This window comes from Porites lutea, chromosome 5, assembly GCF_958299795.1.
Source record: "Porites lutea chromosome 5, jaPorLute2.1, whole genome shotgun sequence".
In the NCBI taxonomy this organism is placed as follows: domain Eukaryota; kingdom Metazoa; phylum Cnidaria; class Anthozoa; order Scleractinia; family Poritidae; genus Porites; species Porites lutea.
The window spans coordinates 32,538,484-32,564,041 of record NC_133205.1 but is presented as its reverse complement, the minus strand read 5'-3'; the positions used below and the strand labels follow the sequence as shown (position 1 = coordinate 32,564,041).

The window sequence follows — 25,558 nt, the reverse complement described above, 5'->3', positions numbered from 1 at the left end:
GAACAATAAAGCAAGCTTTTAAACGAAGCGGCTTGCCAGCCGACGTTCCCAACAACCAGGATTTAGTAACCCAGTTAGCTCAGTGGCAAGTTCCTAGATGAGGTCGATTTATTTTTTCTTCTTCCTGTTCTTTGTTGTTATTGTTCTCTTGTTTCGTTTGTTGGTATGTTTTGTTTTATTTTTTTTTATGTATTTCTGTTCTTTATTGGCATCTTTCCTTTTCTTCCTACTTGTGGCGTAAGCCTCTGATTTTCGAGATTCTGCGATTCACGGACTAGTAATTGGATTCAGAAACACGTTTACGGCAAACAGTAAACGACACACTCTGGGTGACAATTTCTCAAATTAGGAAATGAGAAATTGTATATCATACGAATTAATTCTTATGGACGACTTAAACAAAGCCAAACTGGTTACTTTCCGTGGTATCGACAGGTTGATGTGTTGTCTCGTCGTAAGGATTCCACGCTAATGGATTTTATCATTAGAGACAGAGGAATCGAGATTCATGACAACAACCTTTCTGTTGGTCTTAATGACGAATTGCTCGCTACAGCAAAAAAAATTGTCATAACCGCAAAAATTGATGCACAAGTTTATACTCTTTAATGTTTAGATGGATTTTAACTCCTTTAGGGAACGGGTTTCGGGAATTTTGTAGGGGGCTGGTCTGGTTCAAAGAGGCTTAAACCTTTTCACTCAAGACTTTGCAGGCCTAACCCCCTTTATAAAAGCATATCAGTTTCATTTTAAATAAGTGATTTTCTCAGTCACATGACTTGCCACACCCATTTTCTGCTATTTATTTTTGTTTCAAATTGACCCAACCTTAAAGAGATTTGTTTTAATTTTTATTTTGTTTGCTTTTATCACTATAAGCACACGGTTTATGGGACTAATCGGGGTTTTTAGAAATTACTTGTTTTCTGTAAACTGTAACGTTTTCATTTTAGAGAGAGACTGGCATTGAATTGTTACTAAGAAATAAAATACTTTTAAATTCCCCGATTAATTTGACATGTTTAGCATTTACCTAAATACAATAAAAGAACAATTGAGAACTTAAATGTTTCTAAAAGTCTTGTAATTCAAAGATGTACAATTTTGCGTAATTAAGGAAGTGTGACTTCAAAAGGTGCAAGGTCAACACCAAAAATAGTTTCTTTCATAAGCGCACAGTGATAACTAAAGATAAAGGAAGTGAAGTGCAAAATAAAACGAGAGAAGGGTAAAAGCTAGATATCAGTGAGGTGTCATTCCTTAATTCACACGAGTCACGCGCTTTATCATCCCTACACCTCTTTTTCACTTAAACGTAACAACTGATAAAAGCGTTTATATAAGTTGTTCGTCTAAAAATACGGGTTTTCCCGATGTTAGACTTTGAGCAGTGAAAATAAGACCAAAGCTTTACGAGGAACGATTCTTTATTTGTAATTTAAATTTGTGATTAATCAAAAAAGCATACAGTGTAGCTTACTCAATACTATTATCTGACACACTAATATATACTAACATAGCCTTTAATGAAGTAATTGCTTGATATTGGGTACTATTTTCAGTGGTATTCGTTTCTTTCTTGCGAACTAAACGTACATGGTAAAGTTTAATGATTCTATCATAATGATTGTTGTTCGATTTAACAGGACCTACTACAGCCTTGAGACAAATACCACGCCTTGCAATATTACTTCTAATACACAAACGAATGTAAATTTAATCTGAATTTCTTCATGTAACAGCAAACATAACCTGAACATTACAAACGTTAAGTAAAGAGCTTAAAAAAGAACTTTTCGTCAACTGCCAACACTTACGGGTTTTACATTTACGCTTAAGTCAAACTGATTACTAGCCTCAAAAGTTATTAGCACTAGAGAAGGATAACTCTGCTATTGTTTCCGCTGGATTGTTATTGTTTCTCACTGATTTATCTAGTACTACAAGAACTTCGTTGTAGGAGCCGGTAATGATCAAGCTGCAGCGGTTTGACTCCCTTTGTGAAAGTCATCACTTAGCTGGACAGCGGCGTTCCAAACTGCTTTCAAATGCTTCATTTTAACATCATCAGAAATGTTTTCTGTTCCCGGGACTTGTTCTAAGCCCTTTTCCTCCAGGTAGAGCTCAAAATACTCATTAAAACTGCAAAAACAATTGTTAAACAGTATACTTTTAAATCAAGTCCATCAAGACAGCCTTGCCTCTGGGTAAGCGCAAGAGAAATAACTGGTTCTCTTTATCGAAAACAAATTGGTCGTTCTAACAATTTCTATTTGTATAACTGAAACCGCTTCTCTTTTTTTCTGGGCCGAGTTGTTCAAAGCTGGGTTAAGATAACCCAGAGTTAGTGCGAGATTTGAATTCAGATTTGAAAGCTTTAAAAGCAATTCAGTTTTAATGCTTTTTGTCCACAAGTTGATGATTGGACGCTCTAAAAATAAGAGAGAAAATTATGCGAGAAAATGCTTTTGAACACAAGAAAAAGAGCGCTTATCGGCCTTCGAACAACTGGGCCCTAAAAAACAACTGAATACAACGTACAAACAGGAACAAAATCTACCAAAGATGTTGATGCGAGCGAATTATCCCTCTGAATATTTAGCCTCTTAGCGGTATCTTGTGCCTGAACTTGAGCCCATAAATTATACTTAAATTGTAGATGGCCTAGCAAAATCCAGTCTCACCTCATGGATACGATGTTTTCCTTCGCGTGCTTTACATTGAGCAGAACCATTTCCAACAGTCGTGGAAGAAACAAGTCCATATCAATTTTTCGAAGAATACGATTTAATTGTGCTACGTCACTCGAACTTAGCTTTTCCTTGAAAATGTCAGACATTTGCTCAAACGGCTCCTGAAAGAGGGTAGACGATTTGTTAAATTTTCTGCTGTTTACCACTTTAAATGGCCAGCGTCAAGAACCATGTAATAACATACACGAAACAATTTTAAGGAAAGTAGTTTACTAGTTTCAACATGGGGAAGTAACTGAAAAATAAGACTGTGGTTTAGATCGATAAGGTGCGACATTGTACATGACAGATACTATAGAAAGAAGAGAAATCTGTAGTTTTGTCAGGTCCAAGAAAGATTTGTGAAGGGTGTGTAAAATTTTAAGGAAACTATCAATTTTTGGTACATTTCTTTGCCAACCATGCATGACTATGACGTGAAATTGTTAAAATTTACATTTTATGGAAGACTCATACGAACAACGACCTTTTCTTTCCATCATTTACCTTGAATGCGGTCTCTAAATATAGGAATATTCGCCTACAGCCGACAAGTGAAACGGGTTAGAATTTGAACGCAAGCGAATTAATTTTATTAGTGACGTTTTTAATGCCTTCGATGTCGTGGCTGCATGAAATCGCTAAGGTCTGTCTCAGAGTGAAATCAGGCTCCTCCTATCCTTGCGAAGCATCGCCGGTGTCCCTTCGCGTGAAAATGTTGAACCAGAGCATTTAGTGTTGTTTAAAATAACGACTCACTACAAAGCATTCTAGTTAATTTCCTATTATCTATTTACAAAAAACTCCTTCAGAAAATAACTTCTCCTGGCCTCCCTCTACCATTGCGAAGCATCGCACGTGTCACTTCGGGTGAATTTTTTTTCAGAGCATTTAGTGTTGTTCATACTAACGACTCACTGCCATCATCTATTCAAAAAATGTTCCTTAAATAAATACCTTCTCCTAGGCTTCTCCTATCTTTGCGAAGCATCGCGCGTGTCACTTCGGGAGAAAATGTTTTCCCAGAGCATTTAGTGTTGTTCATAATAACGACTCACTGCCAAAAGCATTCGAGTTAATTTCCCATCATATGTTTAAAAACTACTAATTAAGAAAATACCTTCTACCTACCTGCTTGTTTCTTGACTTTATTTTAGCTTTTTCCAAAGCCATGAGTCGCCATAATGCTAAGGTATGTGACAAATGACAGTGCTGCTCGGCCTACAAAGGATAATAAATAAGAAGTTGCTTGGGAACCTGTCATGGAGCTATAAACTATGCTACCCCAGTAAGCCGCGTTTTTGTTGGCAGGTTTTTTTTTTTTTTAATTTTTGTTAAAGGAATGAAGAATCGCTTATGACATAAGTAGTAAACAAAGGTACATTTTGTCGGTGGATTCGCTAATTTTTCGTGTCATCCCCATTTCCTCTTCCTGACCCTCCACTCCGAAACGAAACAACAATATTTGACTCTCTCCCACCGCTATCCTCATTTGTTTTGAATAATTTCCTTACGATTATTTTTCCATATGATCGTAATGTTATTTCACTGACCCCTAAAGGTTGCGCCTGGCAATCTCGCTCTGCTAGAATGAGAACGAATTTGCAGGGGAAGTGCAGTAAGATTCAACCTCGAAAGATCGTCGAAGTTTCCAGTACTTATTGTGCCCGTGCTTTGCGGAGACAATCACGATAACAATAGAAAAAAATCAGAACAATGAGGCCTTGGGAACAAGCCATCGTTAAAAGACGAAAAATTGAAAATTTTTTATCGTCCGTACTCTAATTGTTGAAAAAATGACGACATTACATAGTCAAAGTGTTGAGGACATGAAGAAAACACAAGAAAATTTATGACTTTTTGTAAGCTAGCGATATGCTATTGTCAATAACTCTTCTCGCCTTGTGATTGGCTACTGATGATAAGTAACGGAGTTTCATTGGCTAAAAATTCGACAGGTTGTGTCACGCCACTGCCCTACATATATTAGGAATTAAATTGTTTACAAACTTCAAACAAGAATGAGATCAGTGATGTTTATTGTCTTGAAAAACGGGGGCATTTTAGGGCTGCATAAAGTCGTAAACTAGCCTAGCTGCATAAAGTCGTAAACTAGCCTAAAGGTTAACTAGTATTCCAAAAAAAAGATTTTGGAGCCGTTTAGGTAACCGAACAAGTCGAAGCAATGTACGGTTGAGCTGTCTGCTGATCAAACTAGCCTGACAGATTTGAAGAGTTACTAAACGATCACTACGAACAGAAAACGTGTACTGCCGGTTGTTTACTTCAGTTCTTGCCTTGTTTGTCGTCCTGAACGCCATTCAGCTATATGAGCTGTGTACAATCAAACCGAAAGTCGGATTTTATATGCATGAAGTTTTCAATTCAACTTACCAGGTACTCACAAAGTTTCATAAAGTTTGCACAAAAAGTTTGTTTTGCTTTCGGAAAAAAGGGTCAGAAAAACACTCAGTACTTGCCAAAAGAAAACTACCACAATTTATGTGTTTTTTTTTAATAAACTCAACTTTCAGAATTGTTTTCTCACTTTTTTAACTTTAAAGCTAAATCGCTGACTGTGTTTCTACCAAGCCGTCTTCTCTTTCTTAAACTAAGTGTCTTGTTTAGTTTCTTCTGCTAAAGCTTTTTTGCAGTGAATCCAAACAGGATGCAAGTCTTACATCAGGGCTATCTAGAGGACAGAAAAAAAATCTTCCGCGAAACTAAACTAAGCAAAAACACTGAAGTTCGGCATTCGTTCGGCAAATGACCGCGTCTTCATAAATTAACATTTTATGTGTCTATACTCTTACTGATAATAAAAATTAGACAATCAGCGTGCGAGATATAATTCAGTTACTTTTTAAAAAAACGTCTTTCCGATAAACGTGGCACGCCACATATATGAAGGAAAATTAGCCATTCCGAAAGTTGCATCTATGAAACACATGTTTCTGTCACGGTATGTTTATCAGGCATGGTCCGTTTTGAGTTTGCACACGAGACTAAGTAGTTATTGTGTTTAAAAACTGTTCCGTGGGACTATTTTTTGGGGGGGATGAACTGTCGATTAGTTTCCCGTGCAACCTCGTAAATACCCAATAAAGGAAGCGATAAAGTGTCTCAAAGTATGCTACGTTGAACAGTTATGGAATAAGACTGCGCGGGTATAAACTGACGTATCTTTAAAAATAAAATACACACTGGCTTTTTTCACACTGAATTTCTTGTAGAGCAATAAAAAATGGCAATTGCAGTCCACACCTTTACGCGAACTTACATGCAATAAACTTCACGTACCGTTGGGCTCTTAAGTCCACGCTCTTTGGGAAGTTTAAGTGTTTCATGCAAGTAAGACTTCAACTGTTTTCCCTCCTGGCCTCCTGAAGAAGCTAAGAAGCCAATGGCGATATCCAGTGACGATAACACATCACAAACATCCGATAACGAGGAGCGGAGATCGGTGATAATCTGGCCTTCGATTACACGAGAGATAGGTTCCTGTGACAAAAATCACTAACTTAATCTTTTTGAGGAGAAACTGTTATATTAAAAGCTTATAAACTAAGTTCATCGGTTAAAGAAAATGTTTTGAATTCATTTATAGCGGCCAGTTTACCTCATCAACTCCAAGAATGCATTTTTAATTAGCCTTTCTGTTTAGTTTTACTCCCCCACCGATGGAACATCATAGTTTGGTTTGAAACTAATATCTGTTGCAAAAAGGTCCAAAAGAGTCCTTATGTAGAGCTTTCACATAAGGTCACGGTGGCCATATTGGTGTTCCAAAACAATGAAACGGCAGTCGCAATGGTGTAAAGTGATGTTACACGAGACGATTTGCAACGACCATTTTTAGCACAAAACAGCGTTGCAACTTTGTTGCCGCATTGTTTTGATTGTTTACACCATTGTTCCAACATTGCGACGCTGCGTTGCGCTAAAAGTCGTCGTTGCGAATCGTCCCGCGTAATACCACCTTAAAAAGCCAATACGTTGGGAGTTAAACTCTTTTAATATGTAAGGCTTTCCTTTGTTGCAATACATTTACACAGATGCTGGCCACGTGAGTGAAAACGTTCTCTCACGTGTTATATGGTAACCGGGGCCCGTTTTTCGAAAGTCCCAGTAACGTTTCGGGCCCCCAGCCAAAGATCAAAATAAAAATAAAAATTTTAAAAAAGGGCGGGAATTGCTTTGCTAACTGGTAGGTTTATCAGATTATCTGAAAAAATTGTGTAACCTTGAACTTGAGTGAAAACAAAACAGCATTCGGTCTGAACCAACTGTATTGAAACAGTATTCAGAATAATTAAATGTATGGTTTTTAATTCCTGATATATTTCACCGCATATATTCCTGATATATTTCATATTTCTATACTTACTGAAAAGTTTTACCAACGCACTCACCTGCGGGATTTTTTCTGCCAGTGAGGAAAACACGGTATCGTCACGTGTGTCTCGACTAAAAGCAAAACGTTCCTCCTAAAGTAGAATGATAAGAGCATAAAAACAAAGAAATAATTAAACTGCCATCTGGAAAATTTAACGGGACACTGATGCCTTGAGATTAAGACATAAATGACGCTTATGTTTTCAGTTGGCATTTCGTCCTGTTACCGTGCAATAGTTGTTACCTTGACCACTTGTTTTCACTGGTTCACATCAAATAAGAATCAATTAGCGCTCTCAAATTATCACTGCCACGTAATGCGTAGTTTGAAATCGTAATGAACATTGTAAAATTACCATTCCTTCTCCTGTTATTATTATTTGATTTTAATTCAGCAATAAAATATTCAAGGAATCGACAAATTATATAATATACGATATATGATGTCAAAGATTATTCCCGATGCTTGTTCTGTCTTACCGAAATGTTGCCAGTGACCTACCCTGAAATCGACAAAAGGTCTTCCTCTTAGGAACCTGTCAATCAACTGCCTCTCCAGGGCAGCCCAGTCATACTGAACTGAAGTCTCCTTCCCCACCTCTAACGAGTAGTTACAGTGCGCTAAAATTAGTGGCAGCAGGTCCTTCTCGGGATCATAGGCTATCAGGTGCGAAATTGTCACTTCTGTCACAGGAACACGCTCAAGGGCACTATAAAAACGTTTTAACATGATATTACTATGTTAGAATTAGGACGTTAACTTGTAAACGCACACTATAAAATGCAGCCTAGAGATTTTTTTCATCGGCAGCAGGAGGATTCATTGTTATACGGCCAACTAGGATTTTTCGTTTTCATGTGAAATTCAAGGAAAACCCATGGTGTTTAATCAATGTAGTTCATAGCTAATTTACTCAATTCATTTGCCGTCTCGGTTAGAAGACAGGCTTCATCTCCACCGCCACTGGTGATACATGCTTCTATAAACTGTGTGATGCATATAAAAAGAAGGAAAGTGCCATGAACTAATGTCTTTTTTTACCCCCAATTCATCCGCGGAGACAGGAGCAGCAATGGAAGAACCGTTTACGAAAGGGAGAGAAAAGCCCCCGCGCCCTTGCTCTTACCAAACCAGTTCAAGAAGCATTTCATTCCTCAGTTGTAATTGGTCAAAAAGTCCTTCTGGCCTATCAAAAACAGGAAATAAATATGTTTCCTTTCGCCTAGAGTGCTAACGCACGTGAAAATTACTTTTCAAATTTAACAGCTGCTGGTGATCCTTTCTTCTCGCCAAATGTTCTCATGATTGCAAGCGCCAGCAACACAAATCGGCTAGCCCTCTTAATTTCTTAATCTGGAGCACGCGGTGGCAGTTAAAATAGAATTATACCCGGGACGAGGACTTAATAACAGCGCTAGAACACTTTGAGCTTAGATTACAATGTTTGTAGTTTGTAGCAGAAATATGATTGGGTTTGTCTGGAACACATAGCCACAAGGCCCACCATCCTAAGGCTATCATCGAACGGAAAATAAACGTTCATAACAAATAATACCTTTCCTGGTTGGTCAAACTACGAAAGGTTCCAAGAAACTCGTCATGCGTGTTAACTAAGAAAAATGTCAGTGCCGTAGAGCACACGCCCATTCCTGTAGTGCTGGGAAGTAGCATAGCAATTGGACAGTCATTATCCATGGTGGTATTACAGAGATCCTCTGGTACACGGAGTCGGCCTGTGAAAAAAGAGAGCATTTATCACTACATTTTTAGAGTGGGTTCGTCAGTAATGAGGCTTCAACACTGTCACAAAATGGGGCTTTTAGATATTTTCAATCACCAATTTAATTCCAAATGCATTTATCCTCTACTTTTTCTCTTGACTCTCCTTTGCTACAATAAAATGTTACCACTCTCTTACCTTGATCGCCAAGAAATGAGTGGCAAGAGTTCCACGCCATCTTAAAACTCTGAATCAGATTGACGTACTCTTCTTTTGCGGCCCCTACACAGAGGAGAAAATAAGAAGTATATAAACAGTTACACAACTGTAATGTTTATTGCCTTCCCAATCAATTATTTCAGCAGAGGACGCAAAGAAATATTTAACGAAAAGGTGTTTTAACTGTTTTAGTTATGGCTCTTTGTTCCAGCAATGGCAAAATGTGAAGAATAAGCTGACAAACCAACAATGGGAAACAAAGAAATCCATTAGCCGTGGGAAGTGATGACTTTAACTTAACTTTTAACGGAACTTAGAAGAAAAAGTATTCTTAGAAAAGGACTGAACGGTAAGGCACCAGTATTACCTCTTGGAAGACTTTTAAGAAAGTCTCGGATGGCAAACTTCTCTGCGTCACTCCTGTCAATTCTTCTGTGAAATCGATCCATCAACAAACGCTGAAGTCGTACAATATCGGGAAGAAACTGAATTGACCGCAACTTATGTTCCTGAAGAAAAAAAATTTAATAGCAATCTCTAAGAAGAAAAAACCACTAAGCACAAAAAATGACAACCAAAAGTCAAATATTTATCTTAAGTATACACCTATTTCAATTAAGGTTGCTCCCGTGAACCATGTTTCATAGCCTGCAGTGCACTATGGTAAACCCTTTTGTAGCGAGAAGTTTAGTCTTGTTCACGTTCATTGAAATTATGGAGATCATTTGTGAAAAGGCGTTCAAGAGAGCTTTCAAGTCAAATGGCTGCTAAAATTCTTAAGCATGAGTGAGCTGAAAAATTTCATTCTAAACATCTCATACTAAAAAATTAGAAGCCTCTTCTTCTAATAGCATTAAATGAATAGGGTTTTACCGTCTGATTAAGCTGCGTTTTTGCATGGGCCAGAATGCTGCTTATTTCAATAAAGCAAATCAACGCTATTCTTTTTTTAATTAAGGTTTAAAAAAATTGCTTCGAAAATAGATAAACAAGTAATGTTAAGTTATTTATTGTTGTACAACAAACGCCTTGAATTTGATTTTTTTAAACTCTATCCAAAATTCCCACGTGTACGAGCCAAGCAAACTCGTTGAAACTTTGCGGCATTTGCATATTACCACAGAGAAAAACCTAACTTCAAATCACTGTCTTAAATTAAAAAGCCTAGGATTCAGTGTTTTGAAATACATTGTCTTAACGTTCTGCTGACATAGCATAGAAGCGTTAGCAGCGTTTGCTTTCTAGGTTTCTAGGCGCGTTGCAGGCACATAATTTACTAGAGTTGCTACAATAATGCACCGCGGGCTATGAAACATGGATCATGCATCATTCTTCTCAGAAGCAACCTTAATTGAAATAGGTGTATACACACTCCGTAATCTTGGTGATTCAAGCAATCTGATTGGTTCGCTATCTCGGACTATGACGTTTTAGTAAAATCCAACTAGTGGTCTATTATCAATGCCGCGTTCTGATTGGTTGAGCTACTACTAAACTATATGTTATAGCCCACTAGTAGCAAAAAGCGCCGGCTTTGAAAACCAAAACAATGGTGGCTGAATCGCGTTTTGCTAGCTAAAGTTGTTTGGTCTCGATATTTTTTACCAACTAGTTGGATTTTACTAAAACAATTATTTCCCGTTTCAATTGACAGTGTTTCGGGCATCATTTTTTTATGATTTTGTTGCAAGTTCAGTTAAAAAAAAAATTTCTGTCGACCAGCAAACACCGACAAGCCAAATTTTGTCTGTTTCTTGGTATTTGTTGGTGCAGCTGTTTCATTTACCGCGAAAATTTCATCTTTCGAAACTGTCGCGAAACGACAAGCCATTTTGAATCCCGTCCCAAAACAGTGAAAATCCAAGGGATATTCCGAGTTAAGGGAGCCAATCAGAACGCGCGAAAATTGCTATCCACTGATTTGGAGAATACTAATGTTTAATAATCCAACAATATTATTCAACAATATTAACTACGCCTTCGGCGAATAATTGTTAAATATATAACGAAGACTATCAACAAAATTCATGGCGCTCTTTGATGGCGAGTCTTAAACGGTGATTAAAGAAGAAGAATTGCTGATTTAGCATTGTGAAAGTCGTCGAGTTTGAGCAACCATGCAAAGCTTTACAACAAGTTGAATTCTAAGTACGTGAGCGAAGTGTTTATATGGTGTCAGAAGAATCCGTAGGGCCTTAATTGGTAAAGACAAACCCTTTTTTATTGAAGGATTAAGCTGCTTAACTCGTTGAAGGCATAAAGATCTGCCGTTTGATAATGATGACTTCAGGCGCTGCTGCACATTCTAGTACACACTCAAATTTTAAGCGATAGATGAAGCAGCAGGGACATCTACGTTTTATGAGAAGAGATTTTTTACCTGTTTTAGGAAAGCTCCTAAAACTTTGTTTTGATTTACACCAGCAGACAAAGCTTCCTGCTGGAATGAGTTTGCCAGATGCTCCACAGTAATTTGGCGTCTGTACTTCCATAGGGACCGTGACATCGGCTTCACCCCGAGGTTTAGGTCCTCTTTCTGTTCGTCAAACTCGTACAGCGTCCGTACTAATGGGTCACTTCCTAAAGTGGAAATGCGAATAGTGAGTAATGCAGATCAATTCTCTTCAGCTGATCCACTCGTGAAAGAATGAAAAAGGCCGACTCAGCTTATTGAGGTCTTGAGTCAGCTTATTGCAATTCACTTCTTTTCTGGCTCCTTGTGTATTTTTTATTTCAGACCGCAGTCTTTATGAGAGGTCAACAGAAATTCCTAGACAGCCCTAGCAGTTAAAAATAATAAATAATCGGGAGTAACAAAGTCATCTTATTGGGTATCTAAGCTTCTCGGGTGGTCGTAGAACCTCTGTGGTATTCCTATCCCAAGCTGAGGGCTGATGTATACACGTTAGCTCAGGAAAAACAGGTTTTTATTGCCCTCGACAGCAACGTAGACAATAAAGACAACGCTTAATTCGTTGCTTCATCAAAAAATACATATATTACAAGCCTTACCAAATTGCTCGTCTTCCATTACGAGCTTGGAACACGTTTGTAACCTCTGGTCAAGTTGCTAAGATAGATAATCAGAATTTTGTTAGAAATCAGCATATAGTTATCATCTTTATTCATTTTCTTTCATTGCGACTGCATTTATGACCTTGAGGTCAGAATCTGAATGACCTCTTAAAGTGCATGAAAATACTGAAAAATGGTCTCAACATACCTTAAGAACGGGAGCAATAATAACAGAACTGAAATCTGTCTCCCAGTTTCGACGACTCTCTCGGGTTTGAAGCTTCATATTATGCGTGTTTGCTGAAGAGGAATGGAAAATGATGTACATTGATGCAAACGTAATTGTAACTTGTTTAATGACAAAACATCTATTTTTGATCATCTCTAAACCCTGAATTCTTTTCAAATACCAATCATAATTCAGCGTTTGTCTCCATAAAAAGCTCTTCAGCCAATGATATTTCACTGCGAGTTTTTCTCTGAGTTATTTCTTTGTTTTGCATTCGTGGGTTTTAAAAAGAAGTGCTTGTTCCAAGTTGAAAGAAATAACAGGATACTTTAGTACTAAGAAAACCTTGTGCCACCACCCTAAGCTTGTGCCCTCAGCACCTACTCCCGTAGACTAATGTTAACAAATTTATACCCGCAAAAGCAGGTTGCTCATGAACTTGCAAAATCCGTGTGTGACAAAATGTAACCAAGTTCGACCACTAGCTGGAAAGATGGTAAAATACTGCCCGCACGCGGCTTGGTGGTGAAATTTGCTTGTCCTAGGCAAGACAGGAAAATGAATATCGCAACGAGGCTTGATTTTCGCCGCATTTTCAGCTTACCTTTCGGAAAAAAGAGCTTGGAAAGCTTCTGGTTTTTTCTCTATAATAATTCTTTCAATACTCTTTATCGTCCACCAAAAAGATGCACAATGCACACACTGACACAATTCGCAATATTAAAATGCAATACATTTTACCGGTTTGTCCTCCGTTAAGTGATATCATTTGGTGCAAAACAAGATGTACTGTCAAAGCTGCATCATCAACACTTCGTCCCAAGGCCCTCCCGAGAACATTGAGGTCCCGTTGCATGTGTTTCCACAGAAATTCCGCAACATGTTCTGGATCACATGGTGGCGTGATAAGTTGAGAAGCAGCCTTTGGAGAAAATTGTAGAAAAAACCAGCAATAAAAATTGCAGTGCAATTAATTCCTTGACGCGAAGTAAATTTAAGGATTAGTAAACATCACTAGTGTTTTTAGGAAAGCTACTTGGTGATTCGGAAAACTTTTCTGCAGCTTTCGATGCGAACACGACACAACAAACGATGTAAATACTCCGTGTCAAAAATCATATGAGGTTATATTAAAAGTGAGCCCTCACAAGTCGATGAGACCTGCTCTGAGCGAACCCCACCAAATGTGTACTGTATTTTATTGATGAAATTGTGTTTGGAAACGAACGTGGCTTTTATACTGAGTAAACGGATTGAATTTATTTTTTTCAGAACTCATTTCAGCCTTTCATTTGTCCATTTCTCTTTCTTTCGCTTTCCCACCAATTTTCAAGTAACATTTTGTTGGTCTGAAATGTGACAGCTTGAGCTTGGTCACTTGACTTGTTCAGAAACCACACGTACAGTCAAACCGCGAGGCAGCAGATTTCTTTCTTATTATGCTGCTCAGAATGTCAGTTATTTGTTTGTTTTTTCGTTTACTTCGATCGTACCATAACTTCGGTTTATTTTTAGTTTGTTTTCAAAATTGTACATTTCTTTTATGAGAGTTTTCACCGTCACGTCATGCCACATGATGTGTTCAATGTGAAAGCTGACGCTGTATAGAACGCTTCGAGTTAACTGTGTCGTCACAACAAACTGTGTTGTTGTCAGCAGACAGGGTTGTCAACAGCACTCAAATTGCCGCTATTTTCGATCTGTTTGTTGGTATAGACGTCCATAGTTTGTTGGAGGTAAGAACGGTGCCAACATACATTGAGGAAAAGATAATAAACTAGTTAACAAATATCAGATGCCGATTCTGTGAATATACTATGAACATTTCTTGTCTTTTGAGAGTCCTATTTAGTTTACTATTCAGCCATTCTTGAAAAATGGACCTCAGAAGAATAGGCGAGTGTAAGTGTTCATAGCATGTCATGTTTAAGGTACAATTACGGCTCTCATAACGCATGGTAAATGTTTGAACCATACAGTCTCGTCATAACTGGGAGGAATATGGTCGTCCGCGTGAGTGTAGATGACTCTGAAGATAACTACCACAAAGGTTGTCGAAACAACTCTCACTGTCAACCACAGTCATCTTCAGAACTACACCCAACCCGACTATCATATTCAATATACTAATACCTCTAAAGTAGTTACCTGAGGATTTCTACAAGCCCCCATGACCATGGCCGAGTGCATAATAATTCTTAACAGACTGCAGATAATTGGAGAGAGGTTTCTCTGTGGCTCAGGAGTGGTGGGTCTCGAATCTGGCGGACCCAGTGCGTGTCCAATTTTTGTTCTGTCAGCCCTAAAAAGTTTAGGTCGATCAAAAAACACGTTTATGTACATAAATCTGTTAATATAATTGAAGATAATAGAGAACTTAAGATTGAGGTTTGGTCATTTTACTGCAAACGACAAACTGCGGTTTGCGGTTAACGGTTTCAAGTTACCCGTCTGCTCATATTTGGGACTTGAGATTAGTGGGTGGTAGCTCGCGGCTGCCATGCATGTTTTCATTCATCCACTTACTTCTATTTTAGCTGACAAAATTGTCTGCAAAATTACGTTTTTTCGAAATCGAATTCGATAATCAATAAGCAAAAGAGTTTTAAAAAGTCGTATTTCTTCTCAAACGTGGGATTGTGATGTTTCAGGTTGCAAAAAAACCTTGCGGTTAATCACTTACCTCTGGCGCGTGGTCTAGCCGTACAAACGTGAACCTCAAACCGCAAATAATCTCACAGTAAGGCCCTAGACACGTGACTTCTTACGTTCGCGGGAAATGTCGAAAAACCGCAATCTTAAGGTCTCTAATAACTTAGGGCGCTCACAAAAATTCCGAACTGGCCGACCAGTTCTGAATTTGACTGTTCATCTGACTGATTTTGCGAAAAAAAAAATTGAACTTTTTCACCAGTTTTCCCAGTGGCCCTTTCACTGCCGTGCGCACTGGAAAGACTGACTTGGGAGGGATGTCCCGATTAATGAAGGTATTTTCTTTACGACCAGACCAGTCTAGCCGGCTAGTCCCGCCAAATAGTAAGCGCACTATAACGTCGTGAGGCAATGCACAGACACAGCGATGGATCATTCATTCATTCGAATAATAAACAAGGTAATTACCGCTTTCAAGGCCACAGAAAGACATCATAATATGCCGCATTTACTTCGAAACTTATGATCAAATAAAAAAGATATTTAGAGTTACGCTTTGTTGTTTACTTGACCTTTACCTGAGTCAGGTACCAAAAAATGACACTAAATTATTAAAAGGCACGGACGTAGTGCACTTTTTGTACAATTTACACTGCAAGTATCGGCACCTATGCGTTTTTTGTTTGCGATAGCTATACATGGCTTGGTTTTACACTAATTTCACTTGCCTTGTTGCCTTTATTTTGACAGTGATTATTATAATACATCTTTGCATATCGATTGCATAAACGTAAGTCTTACGGAGTTTAAATTTACCTGTCAGAAATTTTGTATTCTCCTAAAAATCTGTGCTGTTCTCCTCCTATTACCTTTTTACAGTCTGGACAGTGACCCTTCTCCATTGGCTTTGAACACTGTAAAACAAAACATAGGCAAATAAATAAAAAAGTAAGTAACAAACCGTTGAGAGACAAAAAAGTCCGAGAGTAAAAGAAGTAGAAGAAACAGCCACCTATTGAGCCAATTTTTAGAGCAGCAACCTACTAAAAGTGGGGAGCATCGCTCACAAATAAAATGCGAGGGAACCTCAACGTCTTAATCAATACGCGGAATAAATAAGAAAATGCTAACATATCAACTTGTCGACACGGACTTTAATAGGAAAATACGAAAAGTGTCCATTGACGACGGACTGAACTAGCTATTGATAAGAGAAACTTCTTGTTCAATGTAAAGCTTCCCAACAGGTCAGTATTACCGAGGATAAGGACTGGACATACTTTGACTGTTATGTCCTTTTTCTTTATAGCTACGATTTGCTGTAAATATGTCTTATATGTATTTGAGCTTAGCCTTTTGTCAAGAAGACTTGTCTCGAAAATGTTTGTGAAGGTACCAACGGAAAATGACGCACTCACCTCACCAATGAAATATGGATGCTTGCAATTTCCGCATTCTAAAGAGGTAAGATAAAACAAACTAAGTGATACAAACAATTACCCTTCTAATATCTTTCCACATGAAATGGTACGCACGCGGGACAGGCTTAAAGGATCTACAGAGTCACACTCAATCTTATGTGGGATTAAGCTGCGATATAGCATATATTCTTTCATTGTGCAAATAAGAATCCAACTAGCTATCGCCTTTTTGGAGTCTCAATCAATCCAATGCCTTGGCCCCTCTATAAATCAACCTTAGACGATTTCTAGGGGTGGGGGAGGGCGGGGCTATAGACAGAACTGTTCTTAAGCCATTTTCCACTCGTTCAAGATATCACATTGTATTTATTCCATCTGGCTATACAATAGGTACAGTATTCGAGTCCTTGGTAAGGCATGATCAACAGAAGTTGTAAGTACATTTCTTTGGAAAGATACTAACCATACCATTCGCCAGGCCGACCAGTTGCCTTCATCGTCTCGGCGATAACAGCAATACACTCAGCAAAGTTGTCCTCGGGCATGGTTGGAAGGTAGGAATTCTGCACGATATTAGAAAGACAATTTAATCGTCGCATGGAAGCACGATAGCATTCTTACTTACTTAAACTCAGTGTAAAATCTACAATCGCATATAATGATTGTTTACTTTGCAAAAATCAGTCTTCAAACTTCGGAAACAAATACAAAAAACTATTTAGAGTAGATTAAACGAAATGGGGGACAAAGAGAGCTGTTTTATACAGTTGGCCGCATCGGTCACATACCGTCAACTTAAAAGGTTCCATCATTAATGCAGCAAGAGGTTCAGATAGTGACCCTGGACCAAAACACTATAAGGCAGCCGAGGTGTGAATAACTATTTCAGCTAAGGTGTGGTCCTGTGAGCTCTTCCCAGGAAAGACTCGAAGTTCCTTGAATTGATCGCCCTGGTTGTTTTTGACAAGTTGTTGAGCGAAAGGCTGAACCTAAAAAAGGAGGATGAAATGACGCGCACATTAATCCCACTCGACGTTAGGTAAGCTTGATTATTGGTCATCCCGGTCTCTGAGGCAGGGGGGGGGGGGGGGGGTGAAGGGGCACCATCAGACAAAAAGAAAGTATGCCTCAAATAGACCTTTTTACCGATACGGCGGCCATATTGAATTTCTTCGATTTGAGGAGTAGTATGGGATGCCCAGGGGGGCACTCGCTCAGGGAACTTCACCGTGTATTTCTCGGGAAAAAGGAGATCATTATTACATCCAAACGCGGCACGACGATCTTTTTTCCCATTACAATCTTTCTCCAGGAAAACTTAAACAAAAATTGGCCTAAAAGGGCGTCCGTAAGTACTGAGCGGGTGAACGGATCGTGCTCATACCCCCCATAATCTTCCTTAAATCGAAGTAATTCAATATGGCCGCCGTATCAGTAAAAAGGTCTATTAAATATGCGCTGGCGATAAATTGATTGTAATAACCTCCGAGGACAAAGATCCCTTTCTGGGAGGAGCCGTAACACTTCAGTCTGCTTCATACTTAAGAAATATTTTTGCTGGCAGTTTCTAAGACAGATCAGCATTGCTTCTGGTACCAACGTTGTTATTTGATCTAAAAGAAATGTTATTACCAAATTATTGTACTTCTGACAAACCTTGCTTTATTACGGTCATGGAACGAAAAAGCTCACGCTACATCATGTCTCCACCACTGAGACCACTTTAATGACCAGCTCAGACCAGTTGCAATACTAGAGTGACTGGTTAGAGAGCTGCTACGGTATATCATTGGTCAGGGTTCCAATCCCAGTGAGTCCGAACTTTTCAGGCTTTCTCTTCGCAACCGTATACGTTGTGTCTTTAACTGTGACGACCTCCTTTGCATATATTCTTCATTCTGCAGTTCCATTATACAACATTCATATATTCATCATTGTATAGGTTCGTTTAGCTCACCTTAGGGGAAATATGTCCTCCGTTTTGAATGAACCCATCTAGTTTTTCCTTTACCTACGGTATTTGCAAAATAAATGAAAGGAATAAGAAATGAAAGAATATGTAGAGAGTAGTTACTGAACTATTACCTCATGACTGGGAGTTATGAATTAGAAGCTACTGGCGGAGAAATGTCTCAACAGGATGTAGCAAGGAGAATTGTCAGCCTTTACATTGGTTTGTTGACCATGACCTCCGTGAATAGAATAATCTGAGCAGAACTGTACGTGTAGAATTGTTAAATTCCAATCATCTTGATGTCACGCCGTTGAGTTCTTACGGACCTTTAGCTGAATCAACGCTAGCGCACTTTACTTACCTCTTCAGAAATGTTCTGCCGTTGAAGTGATCCATTCGTTAAAGTTATTTCGCGATACAGTGCTAACAAAATAAGGACCTCTTTGCAGCCACTTTGCATTTCAGTCTCCTGAAATCATAAAATGTCAATAAGAAGTGAACCCATGGTTAATGATGTTTTTTTTTTAATGACAAATATGCAGGAAGGACATAAGAAAAGAGAATCCGTAACAAATAATAATATCTGCTTACAGTGATTGCAGCTGTTATGTTTTCAGTGTTTCCACTTATCACTGCTTTTGCCATTCCCTCGCGTATTGTGCGGTAATGGAGCTCATGAACAAGAAATCTGTCTTGGATGACGTTTTCCTCCTAAAATCGATAGCAAGTAAAATATCTTGTAGTAGATCCATCATTTAAAAAAAATACATAGATCTCAAAACATACTTATAGCTTCACTTATCCTAGGAGAGCTCAATGCATAAAAGTATGCAGAGCGAAATACAAATGAAAAGGATAAAAGTTAATGGAGTTGTAACTCGGAGTTTCACGCACTAAGCGATCATCAGACTAAAAATTCTGAAAACAGATTTCTGTTTTAAGGTGGGAATTTGAATTCACGGACAGTTGGAGCACTATGGGGCGCCAAACGTATTTTTATTATTTAGAGTGGTTATTTTTATATAAACAAAACAAGGGTGGTTATTTACAAATAACCACATAACAGTTTTATTATTTCTAAATGACCAAAATATAAAATTGGTTATTTACAAATCACCAAAACTGAAATTTGGTTACTTGGCAAATAGCCAAAATTTAAAGTGGTTATTTATTAAAAAGTGGCTATTTACTAAATAACCAAAATGCGAGATTGGTTATTTAATAAATAACAAAAATGCGAGCTTGGTTATTTATTAATTAACCAAAATGCGAAATTGGTTATTTATAAACAAACTGGACAATTGTTTATTTAGTAAATTAACAAACATGGACGACTAAAAATCCAAAAATGTGCAAAAATGATTATTTAATACAGAAATGATTATGTACCTAATTTGGTCTTAACAAGTGGCCACGTGGCCCATTTTCCCGCTCATTTCCCATAACGACTTGCAGACTTCTACTTCCAACATGGCTTCTTCCACTTCCTTCACTTTCCTCTTTACTCTTTCATTTACCTTCTTCCACCCTCATTTTCCTTCATTTACTTTCATTTTCCTCCGTACACCTTCATTCGCTTTCATTAATCTTTATTCACCTTCATTTATTTTAATTCACCTTCATTCTAATTCATTTACCTTCATTCACACTCATCCTTCGTCATTAATTTTCATCTACCTACATAGGCCTTCATTTACCTTTGCCTTCTTTCACGTTCATCTACCGTCATCTTCCTCCATTAGCCTTCATTCACCTTCATCTACCCCCATTAGCCTTTATCCACGGTCATCTACATTCATTAGCCTTCTTTTACCTTCATACGCCTACATCCACCACCATTAGTCTTCATTTACCGTCATCTACTTCAGTTGGTTTTCATGATAGTCCAGAGCTTATCCAACGAATTGTCGTACCGTCACATTATTCATTTCTGACTTATTTGTTCACTTGTCCTTTAATCTTCAGACATTACACATATTCAAAAATAATTTTGCATTTCCGTGAAACGTATCGTATTTTACATTGTTATGTTATACAAGAGGGTCTTAACGAGGTACATATTTTCCCGACTGATCTCACATTTTGGCCATAAAATTTTGATACCTGATCTAACATTGTTGCAAATCCTGATCCCTGATCCTGTGAAAATATTTGATCCCTGGAGTCAATTCTGTACTTGCTAAAAACTGAATGAAATACCAAATAAAGTGTGTCTCTTTTCGATTTCTTTTACAATTTTATTGGTCACATCATTTGCTGACTGGAGAATTAAGGTTGGCTCCCGTCTGTTCTTTCGAGTAATCATAATTTCATCATAATCCGTTCCACTTTAGAGCTCCCATAATGATGTATCTTATAATAACCCTTTCTCACGCAAGTGGGGAGGAAAGTTGTAGCGCCGAAGGCGACCCAAGAAATGCTCCCCAAGAAAATTTTTAAAATCCTGTTTCAGTGTTTTCCTCGGGACATTTTCAGTAAATTAATACGCAGGAAAATGCTACTTTCCTGCTCCTGAGATCTCTTTGGGCAAAGATTGACTTGACCAATGATCACAAGTACCTACAGAATTCCACAATATCAGGATGATTAGAGAATCCTGTCGCAATAGGCTTTGCGTTACGGGTGAGCCATCTTGGATGAGCGTCAAAACTACTCAGGGACTATTTTTCTCGCTTCCTCCCAAACCGCCCCGCGCCCCTAAGTAGTTTTGACACTCATCCAAGATGGCTGCCGTAACGCAAAGTGCTCGATCTCGACGATCTTACGAAAAAATAGGGACTGTGAACAGTCTGTAGTGGCATGTATCACATTTGGATCGGTCAGTAGCTAACTTCAAAGCAGCTCGGAGCTATTTCTCCATTTAACCGCGCTATGTTTTTGGAAGAACCATGTTGGAAATAGAAGTCTGCAAGTCGTTATGGGAACTGAGCGGAAAAATGGGCTACGTGGCCACTTGCTAAAACCAAATAAGGTAAATAACCATTTCTGTATTAAATAACCACTTTTGCACAGTTTTGGATTTTTAATCGTCCATTTTTGTTCATTTACTAAATAATTTTTAGTTTTGGTTATTTAATAAATAACCAATTTTGCATTTTGGTTATTTAATAAATAACCACTTTTTAATTTTTGGTTATTTGCTAAATAACCAAATTTCAGTTTTGGTTATTTGTAAATAACCAATTTTATTTTTTGGTTATTTGAAATAATAAAACTGTAATGTGGTTATTTGTAAATAACCACCCTTGTTTTGGTTACATAAAAATAACCACTCTAAATAATAAAAATACATTTGGCGCCCCATAGAGCAGCGCGTTCTGTGGTTGCTTGCGAAGAACTTGTTCTCGTGACGACACTTGGTTACCAGCTTGGGTCGTTTATTTAGGATAGTATCGCGGACAAACCCGAAACCCGTCACGCTGCAATTTGCGCCTTTCTGAGAAACTCTGTATCTTGACTACCCGCGATACTATCCTAAATAAACGATCCGAGCTGGTAACCAAGTGTCATGACGAGAGCAAGTTCTTCGCAACCCAATCACAGAAGGCGCTGCTCCAACCGTCCATGAATTTCAAATTTCCACTTTAAAACCGACACCTATTTCAGAATTTTTATTCTGATGATCGCTTGGTGAATGAAACTCCGGGATGCAACTCCATTAACTTCTATCCTTTTCATTTGTACGTACATTCATACATACTTTATTGTTTCCTCCCCAAAGGGGCTTTTCAGGAACAATGAGTCAACCTGAACCTGACTGAAACCTGGTCATTCTTAGGTACCTTCCGTGGGGCCAACGGTGAACAAGTCGTAAAGAACTTCTGTAAACTTGCTGTTTTTTAACCACGGGTTTTCCCACTTCTGATAGTAGGTGTGGACTTCAAATCAATCTAATTCTTAACTAGGCGGTGTCAAGGAGTCACGTACCTGCTGTCTGGCCTCTAATGGGAGTACCCACTCCAGTTCTTGATAACCGCCCAGAGTTCTGACGCAATCAAAACCATAAAGACGGACGAGCTGTTTGAGAAGGTATAGCTGCGGCGTGGAACTGGAGCCTTCAACACAGAAACGTCTTGCAGATTCTAGCAAGGACATTAGCTCTCTCCGAACGTCCAAGTCTCTGTAGCTAGAGTCTCCTTCAATGAAGTATTTGAACATGTAATCTGCTACGAGGTTTAAAACGTAACGCCCCTTAGCGACGGCCTCTAAAGTGTCGGCGCTCATCTCAAAAGACTTATCACTATTGACACTTAAAGCTTTGAAAGCTTCTTCGCAGATCTTCTTCGCATGTTTTAACTTTACAGTCAACTTTGAATCGGAGACTTTTGCTTGGTATCGACTTATCATGCTGTCCTAAAGATAAGAGAGCGCAGAGGTTAGTAAACTTCAAGTCAGTGAAGATAACAAAACGTCCACCGAAATTGACTATATATGGTATGAATTGGTTTAGTTTCATGTAAAAAAAATACCTGATCGACTCACTTCATTGCGGACACCCTCGCGACCGCGGATTACTGTCCGTAATAGCGACAGTCCGTAATAACGGGGTGTGAGAAAAACTTCCTTGATACTAGAGGAATTACATGTATGCCTCCTTGCCCGCTTGTCTTTTATACCCTTATAATAAAGAGAACCTTTGGCTAAATTCTGGGGTCATCAGTCGAGCTATGTTTGCATGAGCGCTTAAAGAAATAAGGAACAACGATGTGTTTGGGTATAATTTTGGCCACGCAAGATGGCCGATTCATTGATTAAATATAACATCTTCAAACAAATTTAATTAGCTATGATTATTTGATTTTTTACGCTCTGGCAAAGGTGAAGGCGGAGAAAAAAGGCACCCAGAGTAAATAAACTACTATTAAGAAAGCGGCGGAGGAAGGGAGGAGGACGGTCAAATTCGCAAAGCTTGTTACGTCAGGGGACCAAGAGGAAGACTTCGGGTAACAAAGCTTGTCTTATACCCTAACCTTAAATGAAGTCGAGGCTAAGTACTTTTCCGAACGAGCTCGTGACTAGTAGTTTTACAGCAAGTAATATTTCGGCAAGTAATTTACCAGCTAGTGATTTCCCGGCTAGTAAGTTTCCGATTGATCTCGTGATAATCGTGTGATCAATACTTGACTACATTGTGTCAAATTGGACCCTGCTCAAAGCTCTTCCCTGTCGATTACCTATGTTAAAGGCGAATGGGTGACTAGGAATAAGTGCCCCTCTTAGCAAACTAACATAAATCATTGCGTGACTAGGTGACATAAACATTTTTATTTGCAGGCAAATAAATTCCTTTACGCATATTTAATAATTATTCTTCGAAATCGAGGTAGTGGCTACCAATTTTCCGAGCCGCGAAGCGGCGAGGTACATGTTCCTATAGCCACTACTCACCGAGATCGAAAAGAATAATTGTTTTAGTATATACACATAAAGTGATCTCAACAAAATCAGAGAGGAAACCATTAAAAAGTACGATTTGATTGACGGATGAAATCACGCAAGGTTTGAAAAAAAGATCGTTGCAAAATTTTCACACATGGCAATTCACAAGTTAATCACTTCGCAAACAACAGCGTAATGGCTTAAATGGAACTGTTAAAAGTTTGAATTGTTTCCTTGCGTGAGAGGAAAAGTAGAGCTTTGTTGTTTTCTGTTGACTCGCCAAGTTTATAGCCAAAAAGGTTTGTTGTGTCGTTCTCCGCATGAAGCGCTCACAAAAATGGCGGCTCGGTTGCTCGAGGTAAGACGTCGTCGTCCTGTAACATTCTTTTTCCTATTTACTTGAAACGTAGGATTTCTGCAACCATTTGCTTCAAATTTGTTGGTCATGAATAAACTTCGATTTTTGGCCCAGATTTTTCTTGTTAGGAAACTCTGAGTTCGCGAAACGGCCTCTTCTACGCGAATAAACGGAAATTGTAAACAATCCATCGGGCACAAAACTCAGCCATAGTAAATGGAAAACCGCCGTTTTATATATTTCGCAGTCTTTTCTTGCCTTAAAAAACATGTGTCAACCCTAGGATTTTCTCAACTTTGTCATTCTGTAAAAAAAATGGGAAAAACAACGAGCTCACACATTATCCACTCGGTAAGAGGTGAATATTATTGAAAAGTCCGAGATAGTGAACCAGTCAGATTGTTTAAATCACCAAGATCACTGAAAGTGTATATAAACGACATTCTCTCCAGGACCAGTGCAGTTATCCCATATAAAGAGCGTCAGAACTTTATTTACAAACAAAACAAATCGTAACAGAAAAGAAGTTGCATATCCCTTCCTTGTTCACCACAGAAGTCACTGAAAAATTTGAAGTAACACAAAAACCATAAAGTAATCCAAGTAAGTTCGGTAGTTTCTTAGAAGGATCATGTTAAACGGGAATCGGAATGTTCACTTTTCAACCTAATTGACAGAGACGAAAAAGAGGAAGAAATAAATTATAATTTGCGATAATGCTGCCTAAATGTTGAAAGATGCTGATTGATGACCGTTGTAACGATAGTTAGAACAATAAAATTGTGCTGTCGGAACCGAGAGAAGTGTCCGTAAGTCCGTAAAAGCGAGATTCTCTAATAGCGGGGTGGGGTGTCTGTATAAGCGGAGTGGGGTGTCCGTAAAAGTGAGGTGTCCTCAAGGCGAGAGTTAACCATAGTGATGTGAGGGAGACAGCGTGAAGTGACTATTAATAGCATAATCGCCATTCAATAGAAAAACCGCAAATAAAGTTTAACCTTTTTACTTCAACACAAAATTATGTTGAGGAAATGTTTTCCCCTGACGTTTAAATGTATTAAAATCCTGTGCTGTTATACATTAAAAGAAACCTCTTTGGAACATCTGTTGCTTAGTAAGGCCCGTTTCAAACGTCATGCTTTTGGCGAGCAGAACTAAATTGATCGAATTAAATTCGACTTTAGTACGGTAGTAGTGCCACGTTTGAAACCAAGTCGTGCTACTGCCGTGTAGCACGGCAAGCTTTACCGTGCTACACGGCAGTAGTTCGACTTGGTTTCAAACGTCGCGCTACCGCCGTGCCGAACTCAATTCATAAATTATAAATACATTAGAATACATGTGAAAGTTTGCTAAACCGTTTCTTTATTTTTGTGTTTTGTTTTCGGCAACAGCCACCTTATTCGACTGAATTAAATTAGACGTCTGAAACAAAGTCGTGCTAGTGTCGTGCAGCAGTCGAGCTACAGTAGTGCCAGCTTAGCAC

At 38.5% G+C, this 25,558-nt stretch overlaps 1 pseudogene; it reads right to left on the bottom strand.

Moving 5' to 3' along the window:
- Positions 1-1,272: 1,272 nt before the first annotated feature.
- Positions 1,273-25,558, bottom strand: part of LOC140939144 (E3 ubiquitin-protein ligase rnf213-alpha-like) — an 87,616-nt pseudogene continuing 63,330 nt past the window's right edge.